Genomic DNA, 15250 nt, shown 5'->3' with positions numbered 1-15250 from the left:
TTTTGTGAAGAGGTTGCTAAGAGGATTTAATAAGATAAAAAATGAAAAATACCTTGTACACTGGCTGACAGGAAATGGAAAAAAGAAAGAAGGGCATTTTAAAAATTGCAAGTACATTCAGTGGTACAATTGTTACCCTTTTAAGAAACATGATTCTATGAAATGATACATTCTTATCAAGCAATTTTTCAAAATGTGATTGGGTGTCTTAACTTAGGCTACCAGTGAGACACTGTGTCCTGGTCACGCACAGGCATCTCACCATATGCATGATAAGAGTTTCAAAGTGCCAGGTGCTTCCTGAGTCTGAGAAGGTGCAGGTGTACTGAACATTTTTTGCAGCCTCATATAATTGGTGAATTTCTACATAATGATAAGGTGCAACTCTGGTATCAGCTTCCTACAGAAATTTCACTTAGTTCCCTTTTCATCCAAGTCAGGGCTTCCCTAATGTTCTATATATTCTTACATCGCAGCACTGTCCTTACCCTGCTGCCTGTCTCTGTACTCTAATGGAATATGGGTGGTTTTCTTCTCTTATTTTTATGTCCTCAAGTTGCAACATAACTTCTAAAACAGGAGCTTGGGCACTGGGCTCCTATACCTGCGCTGTCACCTAATTCTCTCTGTGTCCCCTAGAGCTGCTTAACCTTTCTCTAGGTCTTGTTTTCTTACCTACAGGATGAAACTACCAGTAACCAGAGCAGTCTTTATGTAAAAAATAAAGATTGTACAAAGAATACCTAACACAAGGCCTTGACCATGTTCAATAAGCTTTTATGGCTATGGACACCATCATCATCATTATCATCACCTTCAAGGAAAAGAAAACTAAGGACAGCACTGACTCCACATGGTTCAGAAACATGGTTTTGTGCAGTAACTAATACATAAGCCCTGAAGCCAGATTTTCTGTATTTAAACTGGTTTCTTTTGTGACGTTCAAAAATAACTTATCTTATCTAAGCATAATCCCTCATGTATAATAAGAAAAAAAAAATCACAGCAATAGTACCTATCTTACGGATAGATACATTATGAAAATTAAAATTATGTCCTCAAAAAATTTACTGTTCGCTCAAATATCAAAATATCAGATATTTCAGAAAATTCATCTTATCATACATAGACCTAGTTTTTGGTTGAGATTTCATGGAGTATTAGTACATTTTCATAGATGACTCTTGGACTTTCTAAGACATTTTCCCATTTTAGCAATGAGGATTATTAAAGATTCTTGAGAATTATCCTTTGTGGAATTAAAAGTTCTCTTCTAGAGATCATTCCTATTTTCAACACAGGGGTCAAATTGATCTTAGAAGCTATGAGAGACTGATGGCCTTGCCAAGCACATAATTTTCTCCTTTCTGAATTTGCAAACCACAGATTCCCAGACTGCATTTCAAATGACATTTCTTTTCAAAGCCCATATGATAATAAATAACTCCCTTGGTCAAACCCCAAAACATATTCAAAACTGGTTAAAAAATGCAGGAGTCTTTAATGCTAATTCACCGAGACAAACCAGGTGACTTCTCAGCCTTTGCTGCCCGGAAAATTAGTTTTCATCTCACCTGAAGGTTGACTTTAATTCCATCAAGTTCTCTTGATGTCTTTGTCAGCTGATGGAGGATGTTGGTTCGCTCCTTAAAGACTTCTTTCAGCTGCTTTTCTAGCTCTTCATAGTCCTGTCTAACACAGAAAAAAATCGCATGAGAGCCCCCCAAAAAGTTTCACTGGTCTTCAGCCTCTTTAAACTCTATCACAGGCGCTTGCTTTTCAAACAAAATCTAGATCATTGGAACCTTAATTACTAGGATGTTTTGTTTTCCCTCTTCCACCTAAAAGGAAAAAAATGGGAAACAAAACAGTTTTACAACAAAGGTTTTATTTTGCATTAAGCGTTCTCTAAACCACAGAGAAAGTCCTGAACAATACTGTCTTTGACAGCTTGAAGATGGTTCATTAGGTACCTCTCGGAAACAGTTATTTTCCATGACATCACCACACTTCTTCCTAAGGTCTTTGACACCTTACAACATGAGATATGACCTGAACCAATGTATTTCAAATATTTAGACAGGTTCTGACTGTGGGGAGACATACTTGTGGGTAGAGTCAGGGCAGAACGTGGGGGTCTTGCTTCATCTCTGTAGGTAGGGAGGAAGCCCAGAGAAAAGACAGCCCTTCCCAAACATGTCTAAGAATCTCTATTGCTATTAAAGAGGTAATGGGGAAAAAACAAAGTATCTATGAAATCAGTAAATAAATACAGTAATTAGAGTAAAATTTGAACAGATTGTTAACGAGTTTCAGGAAGGAAAGACATTTAACTCCATATCATCTGTACATATTTTTTTCTTACTTTTCTCCTATGGTCTTTGTAAGACCAGTACTGTAATTCTCATTTTGTAAACATAAAATAATTGAGCTCAGAAGGATCGAGTTACTGCTCTAAGATCCTATTCAAGGAATAAATGGGCAAGTAGTGTGTGTTTGTGTATATTTATGTATGTTATGGCAAGTGTGTGTGTGTATAGGGAAAATGTAGACAAGGAAAATGATCGTTCTACTTGCATTTCTTTCCTTAGGGATCATCTGACTATGCCTTCTACCCATTCATATTTTGGGTTAGTTTTTGTAACAGCTTGCTGGGGCTGCTGTCACAAAGTAGTACAGAATGGGTGGCTCAAACAACAGAAATTTTTTTGTCTCACAATTCTAGAGGCTAGAAATTCAAAATCAAACTGTTGGTAGAGTTGTTTCCTTATGAGGCCTGTGAGGGAAAATTCTGGCCCAGGCCTGCTCTTTTGGCTTGCAGATCATATCTTTCCCCTACATGTCTTTACATGGTCTTCTGTGTGTGACTCTGTGACTAATCTTCCCTTTTTATAAGGACTCCACTCATATTAGTTTAGAGCCCATTCTGGTGACCTATTTAAACATGGTAGCTTCTATCAACACCCATCCCCAGATGATGTTATATCTAAGGTACTGAGGGGTGAGGGGGACTTCAACATATGAATTTTGGGGGATACAACTCAACCCATAACAGTTATTTCATCTATTGATTTAAAGAAGCTCCTGTCCAGTAAGGTTTTTAACTGTCATTATAGCGAAGATATTTTCCATATCTGTTATAGATTATTACATTTACTAACTCCCCAATTTCTTTTTAAATATACATGGGGATAAGTAATTTCCTTTATGGTGTCTGTACTGCTCTTACACCAATAGATCTTCTACATGCCAATAGTGTTCTTTAAAAGTGGTTGTGAAGATATATTGGGTAATTGTTCCTAAACTACAAAATTTATTTTGGAATATATTGTATTAATGTATTTTTCATGTATGTATATATGAAAAGATGGCAATATAATTTAGATAAGCATAGCCAATTGTATTAGCACAGTTGTGACAATCCTTTCTCCACTGATTTTGAAATGAGGTTTTCTGATGTGCCAAATTCCTTTTTACTGTATGTTTTGGAACTTCTGTTAGGATGTATTGATGAATTGGTTGCAACACTAAATCATAGATTAATTATTAAAGCCTTGTGCTACAATTTGTTACTTCCTATATTTTCCCCTTATTGTTTTTATTCATAGTTGCATTGATACATTTTCTGTATCTGTGTATTCTCAGTGAATTTTAGATTCAGTTTGTCCATTTCAAAAAACTCCTATAGGGAATTTAATTGAAACTGCATTCATATTATAGTTATATTTAAGGAAATACATAACAAAAGGGTAGCTTTCAATCCAAAGACAGATGGTTTCATATATTATTTTAGGACTTTTATATGATTCAGCAATGCTTTAAAGTTACTTCAAAGTAACTTTTGCTCATTTCGTGTTAGACTTATTGCTGTTAATGTGGTGGATTTTTCCACTCCACTGCCTACATGAATGTTGCTGGCTTCTTTTTTTTTTTTTTTTTTAATTAATTAATTAATTTATTTATTTATTTTTTATTTCCAGCATAACAGTATTCATTATTTTTGCACCACACCCCGTGCTCCATGCAATCCGTGCCCTCCACAATACCCACCACCTGGTACCCCAACCTCCCACCCCCCGTCCCTTCAAAACCCCCAGATTGTTTTTCAGAGTCCAACTTTGACTAAGTTGATCTTGATTCCAGGTATCTTATGAAAGAAAAGTAGTATTAAACAAAGTAACTATAACAAGGAGCTGCTAGTTGATTTGTTTTTTTTCAAGTGGACGGCAATATTATCTTTCAATAATACCATCTCTTATTCTCATAACTCTTATTTCTTTCCTTTTTGCTAATTATACTGGCTAAGACCTTCTAAACAATGCCAGGTAGAGAAAATGATAGTAGACCATCTAATTTGTTTGTGACTTTACGATAGCTATATTAATTATGTTTCATCAGCGAGTAAATGTATGTGAATACTTGCTGCAATTTTCAGCTGATACTACTGTTTTCAGGTCATTCTTTTTAAATAAGAATTCTGCTGAGTTGTAGCACTTATGCAGAAAAGAACTACACAATCCCCAGGACACATTTCATGAACTCTCACAAAGTGAACACAGAATAAATTTTAAAAATGAACCATGCACCCTAGATGATAATTCTTTGACTTCACCCATTTATTACATTCGCTCTCTTCCCCAAATATAACCGATATTTTTATTTCTACTACTTCATAATCACTTGCCTATGTCTGAAATTTATGCAAATGTTAAATGCCTGTTATTTGATTTGTTTTATACAACATGGAGTTTGTGAAACTCGTCCATATTATGTGGAGAAATAGTGTGTTAGTTTTTATCACTGCATAGTATTGTAATAAGTAATTATATTGCAATGCATCTATTCTAATGCCAACAGATACCTTTTTCCCCAAGTTTTGACTGTTATGAATATGAATATTTCATAGGCCTTATATTTAACATACAAATACATGTATGCCAAGTACATAACTAAGAAAGGAATTGCTTCATTATAGAAAATACATTTTCAGCTTCAGTAAATACTGCCAGAGAATTTTCTAAATCAGCTATATCACAGAAGAGGTGAAGAATTTCAATTGCCTCAAAGTCTTATAAACTGTGGTATTGTCATTATTTTTAAATTTCCAGTCACTCTACTGGTTGTACAATAGTACTGCATTTTTAGCTGTAATTTATATTTTACTGGTGATCCAAAGTGAGTACCTTACAAAAAATGATATTTAAATATGATTTTTTTAAAAAAGACTTTATTTGAAAGAGAATGAGTGAGAGAGCACACAAGCAGGGAGAGGAATCAAGGGAAAGAGAGAAGCAGACTCCCACTGAGCAGGGGAGTCAACCTGAAGCTCAAACCCAGGATCCTGGGATCATATCTTGAGCCAAAGGCAGATGCCTAGCTGACTCAGCCACCAGGCACCTTAAATATTATTTTTTATAAAATGCCTGCTCATGACTTTTGCTTTTTGTGCATTGGTTTGCCCATTGCTTATTATTTATTTGTAGGTGATATTCATATAGTCCATACATGAGCTCTTTGATGGTTAAGTGTATTGAAGTGTATCGAAAACATAATTACCTCTCCTGCTGTTGGAATTTTCAATCTCTTAATGATGTCTTTTGATGAATACACATTGATAATATAAGTATAGATCAAATTATTCATCTTTTATATTCAGAGCTGTTCACTGGAGTTGTACCACTTAATTTTGTAATTGTATGAAAAATATTTTTATCTGATTATAAATATTATGTCTTACAAACATTTAAAATGATATATTGCTAGCATATTAAAACATGGATCTTTGTATGATTTTGCATTCAGCAAATTATCAACTATAAAAATTATTTGTGGAGCATTTTGTATTTTCTTACAAGTATAATCATATTGTCTGCAAAGGTATTTCTTATTTTTTCAATCCTTAAGTCTTTTATTTAAATTCTTTATCTTACTTTGCTATCAAGGACCGAGGATTGTTCTACAATGTTCAGTAAAATGTGTAATAAACACATCCTTTGTTTATTCCAAATTGCAGGGATAGAGACACATTTTTCTTATTCCAGACTGCAGCAGGAAAAACTTTTAAGACCACAAATATGGTATTTCCGATAGGCTTTTTTAGTTAACTTTTCAATTTTTTAAAATCAGATATAAAAAAATGCTTTATTTTATTTTTGGTTTCTAAATCTGTTCGGTTTTAATCATGAGTGGGATCTGAATGCTGTCCAATATTTTAGTTTTTTATTTTCTTTTTTTTTTCATTGTGGTGTATGTTATTTGCTTACAGCTCTTCTGTTCCTCCCACCCTTGGCCACCTTACACATGTAGGCAGGAGAGAACCCTCCACACCATTCATTTGGTCATGTGACTCTTCAACAGAATGTAAATGGACAGGACACGTTGAAGACTATAAATGTTGTCTGTCTAATTTGGCTTAGTTTCTCATTCTCCTGTTAATGGCCCCATGAAGAAATTCCCCCAGATAACTCCTGCAACTTCAGGCTTCTTCAGAAAGAAAACATATACAGCAAACCTGAATTTGATTCATACTCTGAAGCAGACACACCCTAGGGATGCTTCAACATGAGTTGAAAACTGAATTTGATTGTAAACCATCAATCAGACTTTCAGAGTAATTTGTAATGTAGCAGTGTCGCAGGAAAAACTGGTCTCACAAATGTATCCATTGAGATGATCACATACATTTTTTCTTTTACACTATTGATGTGCTGGATTATACGGATTCATTTCACATATGATTAATGACTACATTAAATCAAACTGTCATTACTGAAATCAATCATTTTGTTGGTTATATACAATTCTGTTAGATTCAGTTGGTTACTATTTTGTTTAGGATTTTTACATTTATTGTCATGGGAGAAATTTAGTTATAAAGTCCTTTGTACTCAAATCCATATAAAACTTCGTATCTAGATTATGTTTAGCTCATAAAAAATTGGAACGTGTGCCTTCTTTTCCTATTATCTGAAAGAATTTGTGTGAGACTGACAGTATTTCTCACCTGAATGAGTAGAATTTACATGTAAACCATCTGGTTTGCAGTTTCCTTTGTGAGAAAGTCTTTATTTACAGATTTAACACTTTAAGCGATATGGACTGTTCAGATATCCTTAACTGTCCCTATGTCAATATTAGTAATACTCATTATTTTTAGAAATTTGTCCATTTTATTGTCATTCATTTATTTCATGATTCTTAATGTCAAAAATTTGGCCTAAGCTCATCTAGGCATGGCTCCTTCAGGCTGGGCTTGCTTTTGCTTCTGTGATCATTTCCTGGTCAAATAAATGGCTCTGTTTCTGTGGTTGACTCACTATCAGTTGTGAGTGAAGATAGTGTCTCATGGGTCCCTCATCACCAAGAAAGTTAGCCTGTGCTTATTCATATTCCAATTGGTTAGGGTGCCAAGAAAATCAGCAAAAATAAAGATTTAGGCTTCGGAGTAGTATGACATCCCATCTGCCATACTGCCTCTGTCACAAAGCAAGTCACAAGTTCAGGACACATTCAAGAGGCAGAGAAATACACTTCATTTCATGAGAAAATGTTTAAAATCATATTGTAAATGAGTGTACAAGAATGGTAGTGCTCATATTTCTAAATAATCTACTGCATAGCCTCTGTTGTTAACTTCTTAGTACTTCATTTCTCAGAGATTAGTCCTTTGAGTACTTGCCACCTTGCACACTAGTAATCCTCCAGTACCTTCAAAGGGATTTGACATTTTGTTCAGTTTTCCCACTGGTGTCAATGTTGACAATAAATATGTTCAATTTCACTCAAGATGGGAGTTCGGGGGCCATTATTTAGCTAATTATTTTCTTTTGTTCTCAAAGACAATCAGCTGTTTGATTCAATCCCATCTCTTCTCTAACTCTGAATATTTGAACACTTTTACTTGTAACTACTGTCCTAGCTCAAGTCCTAATTATCTATTTATAGCACTATATATTAATTGATTTCTTTTCTCAATCCATTTAATGAGCTGCTCTCAAATCAGGTTTTCTGAACTTACAGTTCTATTGGCATCAACTTAACACTTAAAATATTGGTGCTCTTTGGTTTTGTCAAGGTCAAGGCCATCTTCCCTCTGGCTTGAAATGACCTTTATTCTCCTTCCGTTTCCTCTGCTCAGTTTCCGTATCTTTCCTCTTACATGTGCCATATTTAATTATCAATCAAAGAATATTTCTCGAAAATCTTTAAATGTAGTTTTGTCTATTTTCATTTGCATGAATTAACTGAAACTGAAATTAAAATGAATTTAAAGATTCTCACATCAACCTGGAGTGCCTTCACCTACTCTTGTCAATCTAGATAGAAAAATCACCTCATCTCCCTTTCTCCAGGGAGCTATATAGTTCCTTTAGAGCTATATAGTTCCTTTCTTTTCAGAATTTGGATGTCATATATTTTATCCACTCCTTCATTTTGAAATTAATTATCAGATAGTATGTTTAATAAATAATTACACACTAGTCTGTATAGAATAATGAATGCTTAGAACTATGTATCTCTTCCTTTTTCTACTAATATTTACTTAATTTAATGATGATCCTAGGTCAGGCCAGCGGGAGCTCCTACAAACTGGTTTCTGTGTCCTGAGACTTGTCCTCACCATCCTTCAAATCCTTCCTTACAATTTTTGCTCCTTTGCTATCCTGTCAGAATGAATATTTCTCACTTTATTCTTTTTTTTTTTTAAGATTTTATTTATTCATTTGACAGACAGAGAATACAAGTAGACAGAGAGGCAGGCAGAGAGAGAGGAAGGGAAGCAGGCTCCCTGCTGATCAGAGACCCAAATGCGGGGCTCAATCCCAGGACCCCGGGATCATAACCTGAGCCGAAGGCAGAGGCTTAACCCACTGAGCACCCAGGCACCCCTCTCACTTTATTCTAAATGCAAAAATTATAAAAATAAAGCTTATCTTGGAGTAATGTTTTAATGTTTCCAATTTACTTTGTTTTTTAAGCTTTTGTTTTAAATGAAAAAGTCTTCCAGAGTGTTTCCAATGTCTTCAGATTTAAGCCTCATAAAATTCAAAGATCTGGAGTAGTGTCATAAGATCTTAAGGTTTGCTTTCCCACAGAAATATAACAAAAATAATAATTGCAGAAATGCAAACCTCTGTTCAACAGATTTGCAGTGTTTCTACCTACATTTAAAGAATCACTTATTATGGCAGCCATAACCATAGTTCCCTGTCATTTATTCTTTTTTTTTTAATATTTTATTTATTTATTTATTTGACACAGAGAGAGAGAGAAAGAGAGAGAGAGACAGTGAGAGCAAGAACAGAAGCAGGGGGAGTTGGAGAAGGAGAGGGGAAAGCTGGCTTCTCGCTGAGCAGGGAGTCTCTGGGATCATGACCTGAGCCAAGGGATGCTTAAATGACTCACCCTCCAAGGTACCCCCTGTCATTTATGCTTAAAAAAAACACCATCCAGTATTTATTATATACAAGTATATAACAGACACGGCAGATGTTTTACATAGATGATTAATTCTCATAATTTCCCAGAAATGTAAGTGATATTACATTCATTTCACAAGCAAGAAAGCACAGGTTCAGAATAATTTCTCCAAGGTCACAGTAAATGACTGGTTTTCAACCCTGGATAACTTTGATGACAAAATATCACATTATATGGTCTCTATAAAAATTATGGACCCTGTAAGTATTTTCTTGGTTCCTCCTACAGGTAAGAATCTTTGAGAAAAACAAAACAAAAAAAAATTAGCAATACATTATCCCTAATCCAATAGCATGTAATATACAGGAACGAAGAACCCACATCATGATGAGGATAGCATATGACAAAATGTGACAGGAGTAAGGCATTAGGAGAGATCAACTTCAGGTTAAACAATTATGAAAAATTTCATGGAAAAAACATATTTGTGTTGGGCCTTGAATGACACATAGGATTATTAAATGCAACAGAGGGAAAGGTATCCTAAGCAGAGAGAATGACATAGGTAATGACAATGTATAAGGGAAGTGCTGAGTGTATATACATTATAAACCAGCAAACAACATCATCTAAAGTGCATATAGGGTACTCACTGAACCACTGGTAAAACCTGAAGAAATTGGTAAAATTCAAATATCAAAACTCTTAAACACCATGCTCAGGAGTTTTAAATACTTTCTATAGGTGATTTATTTCTCTGTGAAATGCCAAGAAATATGTATTTAGGAATATATATATAGTCAGATTAATAACTCAAAAGTATATCAAAAGGAAGAAAGATTTAAATTATTCTCCCTGCAGTTGTCAAAGCTGTTCCAAAGTATATATTGTTATATTTCATAGGCAAGCAGATTGAATAAAAATGACTTTGACTTGGCTTGGCCATGGGGCATTGCAGCATGGGAAACACTTACAATGTCTGCCCTCAGGAAATTCAGAAGAACTCTGAAACTCCTCTGAATTTTGACAGAAAGGTCATGGACTGTTTTGTTAAAAGACCTTTGTATTACCTAAAGGCACTCATTCCCTTTTCCTTTTATCAGACTCAACAGTCCATGTGACCACCAGGATGTTTGCAAGGTAATTTTCTTTCAAGGTCTACCAGTATGAACGAAGGGAAGCCAAAGCTGACTATAGATGTGTGGCAGAATTCATTCTGTGCCCCTGTGTAAAAGACAGCTAGAAAAGCATCCTTTGGGAGAAAGAGGTTCTCACATATAAATATAGTCAAAACCTGAAGTATCACAAGTCTTTTGGCTAGAGTATTTTAAACTAAAAAAACAAACAAACACAAACAAACAAAAAAACAAACAAAAAACCCCCACAACTCCCAACAATCCTACACTTGAGAATGTATTCATAGAAATAAAAGTCCTGGGCCTTGCAAACATAAATTTAAAGGGGCATTAATCATAAATATCTGGAAACAAAATAAGAGTTCTGGATAAATCATGTTATGTACACTGACAAGACTCTCCCTGATCAAACTTTAGTCAAGTTCCTCAGCATCTGCCAGGACCATAGCACCAAGTTGTGGCAGGAATCTTGCTAATCAGTTTAGCCAGAATTCCCACCTCCAGTATCTGGGCATCTTGGATACTAATATCTGACATTTTCAGTCTGCTTTCAGTAAGAATCCTGGGTTGACCAGAACCCTCCCATATTCCTAATGTTTCTTCTTCATCATTTTCCATCCATTGACCTCACCCCACTCCTTAGCAGGAAATCCCTTTTTGTCCATGCTGTATGTAAAGTTGAGCTCAGTTCTATACAGAGATCTTTTTTTCCTCAACTGCAATAGTCCCTGAGTAAAAATCTGTGTTTTTGTTTTTTTTTTTTAATTGCTTCAACTACTGTCTGGTTCTGATTTTCTTTGACAACATGATACACTATATTATTTTAAGGTTAAGTTACATGTCAATTAGAGCCGTGAGTTATGTTTAAGTAATAAGAGGAAAAATTAAAAGTGTGATGCATTTATATAACAGTAGTAACAATGAATCATGCTCTGTGAATGTACAAATATATGTTTGTGTCTGAATGTGCCTATATAGATAGGATCATGTTAGTAAGCATACAAATTTGAAATCAAAAAGGTTAAGAATTGGCAGAGGAGGGTTGCAGGGAGAGGAAATTTATGAAAGGAAGGTATGAGCAAACAAAGAAAAGAAGAAGATAGACTTTGTTGTTTTTATATAAAATTATGCATGTGTGTGCATGTGCATAAAGACCTCAGGATTTGACGAATTTATGCCAACAACATTTATTAAGTTCAGCAGTGAAGACAGGGTGGGATACATTCTTAATGAATGACTGAGGTAGTAAAAATCCTTTGTGATTAAAGAAATCCATATCAGAGAAAGGATGACTAGACTACCTTCAAAAACTAGTAAATAATTTCAGAAGGGTTTGCTATAGTATTGGCATGGAATATGAGATCATTAATCACGGAGAAAAATAGTCCTGCCGATACACAATCAAAGTGTTAAGCTTTTATTAACTTCATGTATCTGTACAGAAATACATTTCACCAGGAGTAGAGGAATCCACAACTTTGCATTCTGTTTGATGCATGAAATGAATCTTGTCCTTGGTGACTCTGACTGATAGGAGTTATATTGATTTTGCAAGCTTCTTATGCTGAGTGGTTTCAGATCCTTCCATTCTGCAAATTGTATGTAGTCAGATTCTAAAGCAAGGGGGAAGAGAGCTATAAGGCCTGCATGGTATCTGTGATTCTACAGAGGGAAAAGTCCAAAGGCATCTTTAGAATAATAAAATCACCACCTTCCGTTTATATTAATCTCTTCCTTTCAGGACTTCACAGTTTCGGAAACCTCACCCCACTGATTTTCACTTTCACTCTAGAAGACACTGGCAGAGACCTATTAAAATGTTAAATGGTTCTGATCACAGCAAATGATAATCACAGGGGGCAAAAGGAAACACTCACCAGAGGTGTGAATTTCTATTACTTTCCAAGGGGGAAACATCTAACAGGAGAAATGGATCCTGGCTCATGTTTACTCAATTTCTCATGTTCCGAGGATCTGATAAAAACTGGCACCCGGGAGAGGCAGACACTACGGCTGCTATCACTCCACAAGCTCCTCTCCTTAGACTCAGGACTCATGGAAAGAACTAGATTCTCCCTGAAGTTCCAAGCTCCTCCCTTCTCTCCTCTTTTGAGCCCCACAGATATAAATACGGTAACATTTGCAGAAATAATGAAGGGGCAGTGGAAGGCTGTGCACACTTCTTTCAGTAATCAGCTCTGCCAAATATTTATGATTCAGTGGGTGGGACCCATAAGCAAAAGAGGCTGATACCTAGAAAGAGTTTTCCTAATCATTACTGAACATTTTGGAGTATCCCGCAATCGTATCTTGAGATAAAACATACTAGATAAAACATACTTTTGTACTAAATATGAATAGGAGCATGCTAACTACAAAACGTAAGTACAATTGCAAAAAACAAACAAACAAACAAAAAAAGAAGTACACTTACCTCTCTCTGCAGTTTCATCTCCCTTCTATTACTCTATATTCTAGATAAAATACATTTTGTTCTATTTCCTGGATATTCTGTACTCTTTCATAACTCTGCATATTATTGTCTTCTCCAAGAATGACGTTTAGACTCATTCTAAGCAAATAAATTCTTTTTACCCTTCCAGAATGTGCTTAATATGGTTGGCTGCCTAGCCACTAATCCTTTCCTCCTCTCTCTTACTGGCATAATCTGCCCACATTAGAGGTTGCAAATGCCACCTCTATAATTTCTCAGTTTCCAGCCACGTCATATGATAGATTTAGACAATAAGAGATAAGAAGTCACCTAGGTCTTCAGGAATTGTTTTTCCCATTACAAATAGAGGTTTTTAAAAAGGGAAAAATATTAAAAAGGGAAATACTTGGTTGCCTTGACAATCTTGTGCTTCTCCTTCCCCGTTCCCTAAATGATTGGAAACACAAGACATTATTTAGGGAACATGAGACGTTTAGGGAATCATTTAGGGAACATGAGACATTATTTCCAAAGACAGAAGAGAAGCCAGCTTGCTGAAGATTGATAACCTGAAGCATAAAAAAAAAAAAAAAATGTTGGCACTTAATGACATAATTAGGCTGTAAGGCCGTCTCTAAAGGCTCCAACGTGCAGATTTTTTGTTACACGCTGCTCTTAAATGCTTTTATTTCTAAGTCTCCATCAGGTTTTTGAGTGAGAATATCTGAATCTATCCAAATTATTCGTATGTGTTGTGAGTTCCAGACTATCAGCATTGTCTAGGAACTCAGTGGAAGTGCAAATTATTAAATCCCACTCAAGAGTTTCCGAATCAGAATCTCTTGCAGCGAGGTAGAAACCAGAAATCCGTTTTAACAAGCTTTCCAGGTGATTTTCACAGGCCTTAAGGAGGAGGAGCATTCCAGACTGCTAAAAATTAACATAACTTCTCAACAATTGCTTTAAGTGAATCTTGTGCACCCTTTTATTAAGTTAATTGCCTAGGATTTCCCAACGGACCTGATTTGTAATCAGCTTTGTATTAGGCCGCTAATGTTTTCAAAAATGGTATGCATGAAGGGATAATATAAGGTAGAGGTGGTTTTATTGTTTTGTTTTTGTTTGTATTTTTTTAATAAAGGTGGTGATCACCTGAATACTTGTCCTGTTTTCTCACCTCTTTATATCCTTGTCATTTTGTACCTGCTCAACTTCTCATCCTTCTTTCCTCCTCCCAGTATGGCTAGCTTCCTAGGGTACTCATCTGGTCACCCCGCTTCTTAAAGAAATGCTCTTCTGCTATAGAGGCCCCTGAAAAATCGGACTCCTTTTTAACAACACTCTGCTAACACAAATACTAATGTACGACATTGTATGGTGACAGATGGTAGCTACCCTTGGGGTGAGTCTAGCATAATATATACAGTTGTCCAGTCTCTCTATGCTACACCTGATGCTAATGTAACATTGTGTGTCAACTACAATTTACAAAAAAAAATACTAACATGCTATAGAATTTATTTTATTACTATGCAAACACGCACTTTTAGTTCTCAGTTTCTTTGATTTTTTAATTCTCACTCTTAAGTGTTCTTGCCTTCTTCAAGTCTCTGTACAAACGTCAACCCCTTGTAAAACATCCTGGATGACCACCCAACTTAGGTATAACTAGTTTTTTGGTATTATTTCCTATTTACACACATCATCATATGTATCTTCACTATATTACTGATCACATTACAGCATAATGATCTCTATAGAGTTAGTTTCTGATTATGAGTACAATGCACAATTATTTTAGAGAATGTATAATCTACATAAAATGTGAAAAAGTATCAATAAATATATTTGATTTTATAATTCAAATATAAGCCCAATTTATCAAATCTTTAATTATATTTCAATAATAAATTGATAAAAGTGGTAGATTCTCATACCTTACATATAAAACAGAAAAATTCAAAACTATAATACTGTTTTTTTTTTTTTTAACCCGGCAGTTAATAATTAGAATACTCATTAAAAATACAGATTCCGGGGCGCCTGGGTGGCTCAGTGGGTTGAGCTTCTGCCTTCAGCTCAGGTCATGATCCCAGGGTCCTGGGATGGAGCCCCGCATTGGCTCTCTGCTCAGCAGGGGGCCTGCCTCCACCTCTTTCTCTGCCTGCCTCTCTGCCTACTTGTGATCTCTGTTTGTCAAATAAATAAATAAAATCTTTAAAAAAATACAGATTCTTGGGCCCCACTACAGACAAACTGT

The 15250-nt window shown here is 35.4% G+C and overlaps 1 protein-coding gene across 1 annotated transcript in view; it reads right to left on the bottom strand.

Moving 5' to 3' along the window:
• Window positions 1-15250, bottom strand: part of LUZP2 (leucine zipper protein 2) — a 495906-nt gene that overhangs the window by 286859 nt on the left and 193797 nt on the right. Inside the window, exon 2 of the mRNA XM_032358537.1 lies at window positions 1575-1688. The gene's annotated coding sequence lies outside the window, so the exon portion shown is untranslated. The remainder of the gene's footprint in view (window positions 1-1574; window positions 1689-15250) is intronic.

This window comes from Mustela erminea, chromosome 9 (assembly GCF_009829155.1).
Source record: "Mustela erminea isolate mMusErm1 chromosome 9, mMusErm1.Pri, whole genome shotgun sequence".
NCBI classification, from domain to species: domain Eukaryota; kingdom Metazoa; phylum Chordata; class Mammalia; order Carnivora; family Mustelidae; genus Mustela; species Mustela erminea.
Note: the sequence above shows the minus strand (reverse complement) of the source record. Positions and strands in the feature narration are given on the sequence as shown.